The sequence below is a fragment of the Physeter macrocephalus genome, unplaced genomic scaffold, assembly GCF_002837175.3.
Source record: "Physeter macrocephalus isolate SW-GA unplaced genomic scaffold, ASM283717v5 random_821, whole genome shotgun sequence".
NCBI lineage: Eukaryota > Metazoa > Chordata > Mammalia > Artiodactyla > Physeteridae > Physeter > Physeter macrocephalus.
The window spans coordinates 1-6,721 of NW_021146107.1; the positions used below are offsets into that span (position 1 = coordinate 1).

The window sequence follows — 6,721 nt, forward strand, 5'->3', positions numbered from 1 at the left end:
CACAGATGAAAAATCCACTACTGGGGGCATCTTTGCCGTTATTGATGGGAAATACAGCATATTCTCACATACATGTGGACAAATGTAGCTGATGAAAACAAAAAAACCTAGTTCCTCTCACTTCCTGATGGGGAGGTCCATCCTTTATTCTGTAATTCATTTCTTCTCACTGGATTCCAGTCTTTTTGTACTAAAAAGCTGCCTTCTGCAAAGAAACTCCAGATGTCAAGCGTCCATCACATGGAACTACCAAGACTATGACACGATATGCTCTTTTCCTCTTCCCCTGGACGCCATCAGAGCACACACCTTGTACTGCAACAGCATCACTGTGTGAAAGTTCGTCTTACAAACTTCCATGATCACTGTCAGCCCCAGCCGCCACTGAGGTCCGCCAAGCAGCCTAACTCGTATTTTTGCGCGTTAGCCCAGGCACCCCGCGGTACAGCCACACATGTCGCAAAGAGTCAAAGACATCCCTTGGCCTTTCACCATTTTTCTCAACTGAACAGGTCCTCCTCCTCTCAGACTTCAGAGTATCACCCATCTCCACAAACCAGAGTTCTCAACCTCAAGTCCACGGACCAGCTCCAGAAGGATCAAGAGCCTCCTGAAGTAACTAAAAATTCAGTAAAGCCGTGCGGTTTTCTCAGGAGGGGACTCAGATCTTGCGTCACACTCTCAAAAGGGCCCATGACCCCTCAGAAAGATTAACAGCCGCTACGGTGGAAAATAAGGGGTAATGTAAATTTCTTGGGTCTTCCCTCATTTAAGGGATTTGACTTTTGAACCAGACTTTACAAGCTGTCTCGACATTCTTCCATTCTTCACATTCGCATACAAGGTATAAATCCTTAAACCATCTTCCCAAGACTCCCGAACTTAACCGAGGGCAGACATAAAAACACTAGGGATACTTTTAGCAACAAAAAGAAAACACAGAAACACTAACGATACATGCAACAAAACATTTAACCCAACAAGTGCTTTATCTCTTTCCTTCCCCCTAAAATCCCCCCGCCCGGTCACGCTCACTTGCCCGCCGTAGTGGTTTCAAGCCCGGCCTCGAGGAGGCTTCCCATCACACCAATGCCGGTGCCGGAGCGGAGCCCCAAGGCACGAAAAGCACCGAAACGCCGCCCCACCGGGCCGGGAAAAGAGCATATCCGAGTGTATCAGACTCCACCCCAACCGAGAATTCGGAGGGGCCCGAGCATCAGGTGCTTCGAGCAAGAACTCGCACGTCCCGCTTTCGCTGCGAGCGGAGGCACAGGGACCCCGTCCCAGGTGAAGGCCCGGGGCGGTTCCTCTGCAGACAAAACGAAAGGTAACCCCGGAGGCCTGACTCAGGCCGCGCCGCGCCGAAAACAAACTTTCCAAGCACTTCCACCGCGACGGGCCGGTGACACCTCCCCGGCCTCCCCCGCCCTCCGCGCGCCTGTCAGCGCCCCCGCCGGGCCGGCGCCCGCCTCACCCGGGCCAGGGCTTCGTACAGCAGCCAAGCGGCGTCCCCACGGCGCCCACGGTCCCAGGCCCGGCCGCTCGCCGCAGGTGAGGCGCCGCCCGGCCCCCGGGACCGCGGGCCGCCTCGCCGGGCCCCGGCGACCGCCGCGCTTGGCGGGGTGACGGGCCGGCGCGCCCAGGCGGCTGCCGCGCACTCACCAGCTGGCTGGTGGTCCTGGCCATGGGCCCCGCGTCTGCACGGGCGACTCCCCCGCAGCGCTGCGCGGCTCGGCGCCTCCTCAGCGTCCTCCTCCCCGCAGCAGAGCCCCAGCAATGGCCGCCCGCATCCTGCGCCCGCCCCGCGGCCTGCCGCCCCCAGAGCCGCCCCGCCCCCGCGCGACGCCAGGCGGGACTTCCGGCGCGCCGCCGCCACCGCCGGCGCCCATTGGTCACACTCACCGTCGCTCTGCCGCTGTCCCGGCCAGCCCCGCCGGCGCCTCCGAGCTGCATTTCCGGGTTGGGGCCCGGCAGGCGGGAGAGGCTCGGCCCCGCCTCGGGCGTTGGGGGTTGGGGGGGAACCCCGCGCGAGCCAATCCCAGGGCCGCGGGGCGGGGCCGGGCGCGGGACCGGGCGAGCTGTCATCCCGGCTGCCTGACAGAAAAACTGAGGCTCGCTGGGGTCGGCCCCGAGGCGGGAGTGGGGCTGGGCTCCAACCGTGCAGCTTCGACTCCGGAGCGGGGCTCTGAGTAAACATCGAGAGGAGCAACTTCACTAGTTACAAAACTAAAAAGTGTTCGCGGAAGGAAATCTAGGCTCTAAAGCCATAGCTATAAGGCAGAAAACAATCCCATCTCATCACTGCTAATAGTCCCAGGGACACCTTCAGAACTTTCTACTCTGCTTATAAATTTTTTTTGCAGCTGTTGTTGTTGACGATGAGGATGTTGAATTTTTTGGTAGTTGTTATTGTTGTTGATGACGGTGATATTGTTGCTTTTTAAAATTGTGGTAGGGCTTCCCTGGTGGCGCAGAGGTTGCGAGTCCGCCTGCCGATGCAGGGGCTGTGGGTTCGTGCCCCGGTCCGGGAAGATCCCACGTGCCGTGGAGCGGCTGGGCCCGTGAGCCATGCCCGCTGAGCCTGCGCGTCCGGAGCCTGTGCTCCGCAACGGGAGAAACCACAACATTGAGAGGCCCACGTACCGCAAAAAAAAAAAAAAAATTGTGGTAAAATACACATAAAATTTACCACCTTAACTAACCATTTTGGAGCAAGCCCGCTGCGCCCGCGCGGCCGGAGCCTGTGCTCCGCAACGGGAGAAACCACAACATTGAGAGGCCCACGTACCGCAAAAAAAAAAAAAAAATTGTGGTAAAATACACATAAAATTTACCACCTTAACTAACCATTTTGGAGTTCAGTGGCATTAAGTACATTCATTCACTTTGTTCTAAGATGATGTTGTTTCAAACAAAATTAGAATCGCCTTGTTAGCTGAAGGTTTGCATATTTTAAAATAACTTTTTTTATATTTCCAAAAGAAATACATGTTCATTTTTTAAAATAATGATTTAGACAATACAGAGAAGTAAACAGTAAGATAAATGAATCCCTCATCCCACTGGCCAGAATTAATTGTTGCATAGCACTGATGGCTGCGAACATTCACTTGGTGCTTACTCTTATTAAGGAATTTTCATGTCTAGGGCTTCCCTGGTGGCACAGTGGTTAAGAATCCGCCTGCCGCTCTTTTCTCATCCCCCATCCTATGTGTGGTTGAATTTGCTCCTCGCCATGTCTTCTCACAAGACTTTCAGGATCAAGTGATTCCTGGCCAAGAAACGAAAGCAGAATCATCCCATTCCCCAATGGATTCAAATGAAAACTGGTAATAAAATCAGGTACAACTCCAAGAGAAGACATTGGAGAAGAACCAAGCTGGGCCTATAAGGAGCCTCACATATGAAGTGGCACACATGTATGCTATCAAGGTCAATTGCATCTTACTGTATCAGAACATCACTAGTGTCTGGAACAGCTGCCTGTGTTTGATGGGAGAAATGGAATGGCTCTCTCCTCTTTTTTTGATCTTTCCTCACCACTGTTCACTGTGTAACTCAGAAATAAATATGAAACCTTTTGTTGGAAAAAAGCAAAAAAGAATCCGCCTGCCAATGCAGGGGACACAGGTTCGATCCCTGGTCTGGGAAGATTCCACATGTCGCAGAGCAAGTAAGCCTGTGCACCACAACTACTGAGCCTGCGCTCTAGAGCCCGCGAGCCATAGCTACTGAGCCCGCGTGCCACAACTACTGAAGCCCACATGCCTAGAGCCCGTGCTCCACAACAAAGAGAAACCAACGGTAATGAGAAGCCAGCACACTGCATCAAAGAGTAGCCCCCGCTCACCCCAACTAGAGAAGGCCCGTGCCCAGCAACAAAGACCCAACGCAGCCAAAAATTAATTAATTAATTAATAATAAATAAATAACCAATAAAAAGGCAAATGTAACCCGTATCCCTCAGAAGGCTCCCACTTTTTTAAAAAATTTATTCATTTATTTATTTTTGGCTGCGTTGGGTCTTTGTTGCTGCCCACGGGCTTTCTCTAGTTGCGGCGAGCAGGGGCTACTCTTTGTAGCGGTGCGCGGGCTTCTCATTGCAGTGGCTTCTCTTGTTGTGGAGTGTGGGCTCTAGGCACTCAGGCTTCAGTAGTTGTGGCACACAGGCTCAGTAGTTGCAGCACACGGGCTTAGTTGCTCCGTGGCATGTGGGATCTCCCCGGACCAGGGATCGAACCCGTGTCCACTGCCTTGGCAGGCAGATTCTTAACCACTGTGCCACCAGGGAAGGCCCAGGCTGCCGCTGTTTTGATACTCACTTTTTTCACTTACCAGTGTATCATCGTGTACCCTGTCTAGCTCTCCTGATATCTGATTGCTGCCTTCCTCAGTCGTAAGGGCTACAAAGGACCCCACTGGAGGAAACCTAGAGTCTATAGATCCATGTATTGATCAAGCTCCCTCCTGACACTGAAGTGGTTCCCAGACTTCTACCTCATGAACAAGGCCCTGCATGTCAATCCAGGCACACGCTTACTTCTTCCCTTAGAATAAATTCTTAGTAGACGTCACTGCTGGGTCAAAATGCCAGTATCCCCCTCAGGACTTTTGCTGCAAATTGCTATTTGCCTACTCCACTCTGAGAGTGAGACACTCTCACCCTCAGGGGACACAAAGACAAGTCCAAGGTAGACACTGCTCTGGCTCCCATACCAAGCCACATCCAACATTATACTACGTCAATAACCACTACTGCATATTAAGAGCAGTGTATTGGATTCTGCCTCAAACAATAGGTACTACGACCATTTCCATTCTTTACATGAGGAAACCAAGGCTTCAGTGACTTTGTTACTCTTGGTCACAGAGTTACGAGGTTACAGAGCACAGGACTCAAAACCAGCCCCGACCAACACCGACGCCCTGCTCTCGGCCACTGGGCTCAACTGCCTCCCAACAACTCTTATTTTCTATTTATTTCAATCCTCACAAAGTAATAATACCTTATCCTCAAAGAATGCTAACCACTTTATCTTCTCGCCACAACCTTGAGATACTCAATGTTTATTACCATCTTACAACTGAAGAAATTTGCCAGACACAATGTTAAATGTGAATGTAAATATATATATAGCTATAGAGTCTAAAAATATATATCTTGGGACTTCCCTGGACGTCCAGTGGTTAAGACTCTGCACTTCCAATGCAGGGGACGTAGGTTCGATCCCTGGTCAGGGAACTAAGATCCCACAAGCCACGTGGCATGACCAAAAAATGTGTGTGTGTGTGTGTGTGTGTGTGTATCTCACAAGCACCCTTTCTCAGAAAGTTACTGAAGCATGAGCTCCACCAAATGAGGGGGTAAGCACACAGGTGGGCAATAAAGGGAAGTCCCAGGAACTGTCCATTCAACAAGCATGTATTGCACCTCCCCTCCGTGCCAAGCACTGTGGTAGACATTGGCAATTCATTGATGAACAAAACACAAAAATCTCTGCCCTCGTGGCACTCTGATACCACCGGTGGGGGGCAGGGGGGGCAGCAACCATAATAAATAAGCACATCTTATGAGATGTTGGAAAGTAATAAGTACTGTGGGGAAGAAAGAAAATCAGGTAAGTGGGGCACAGGAGTGCCCAGGGAGAAGGTGCAATTGAAATGGATAATAGGGAGAAATCCCAAGATTCCTCAGACCCAAGGGGAGTGAGCAGGCTTCAGAGGGCTCCCCCAAAATACTGAAAATGATAGATCCTATGATAGGTTTCACCACATTAAAAAATTGAATTAAGAAGCTGACAGACAGATGAGAAAAACTTCAGAAAAACAGCCACACCAAAAACGAAGCACACGGGACTTCCCTGGTGGTGCAGTGGTTAAGAACCTGCCTGCCAGTGCAGGGGACACGAGTTCAATCCCTGGTCTGGGAAGATCCCACATGCCGCAGAGCAACTAAGCCCGTGCACCACAACTACTGAAGCCCACGAGCCTAGAGCCAGTGCTCTGCTATAAGAGAAGCCACCGCAGTGAGAAGCCCGTGCACCACAACAAAGAGTAGCCCCCGCTCGCCACAATTAGAGAAAGCCCACGCGCAGCACCGAAGACCCAACAGAGCCAAAAATAAATATTAAAATAAATTTAAAAGAAAGAAAGAAAGCACAGTCGCAGTTCACGAGGCAGCTCACTCATCTCAGCACTGAGTGATATTTACAGGCATAACACAGATGCAATGATTCAACCGGTAATTACTATACTCCACCCTGGCAGGACCCGGAGAGAAAGTGGGGTATGAGAGAGCTGAATTCTCACCTCTTTTAACAGCAAGGCAATAGATAATGACTACAAGTGATAAAGCAAATCATAAAGTACAAAGATATTATTGAGAAAGATGGACAGAAATGATAGGAAGAACACTTAAACCAGCGGTAAATGGGCTGTGAGTAGGGAGCTATGTGGCGGGGGCTGCTGTTTTTCATTACAAGCCTTTCTAGGTCTGTTTGGCCTATTAAACATTGATGCAAATAATGATTAATAAATTGGTATATCTTCTTCATGGAAATTCTAAGAAGCTCTCACTTGCGAATGTAAAGCTGTGTGAGGATGTCTATGACCACATGGCTTTAATAAGAAGCAAAAAGGGCTTCCCTGGTGGCGCAGTGGTTGGGAGTCCGCCTGCCGATGCAGGGGACACGGGTTCGTGCCCCGGTCCGGGAAGATCCCA

At 50.9% G+C, this 6,721-nt stretch overlaps 1 pseudogene; it reads left to right on the top strand.

The window, feature by feature from the left end:
• Positions 1 to 3,105: 3,105 nt before the first annotated feature.
• Positions 3,106 to 3,957, top strand: LOC102977848 (60S ribosomal protein L39-like; annotated as a pseudogene).
• The last annotated feature ends 2,764 nt before the right edge of the window (positions 3,958 to 6,721 follow it).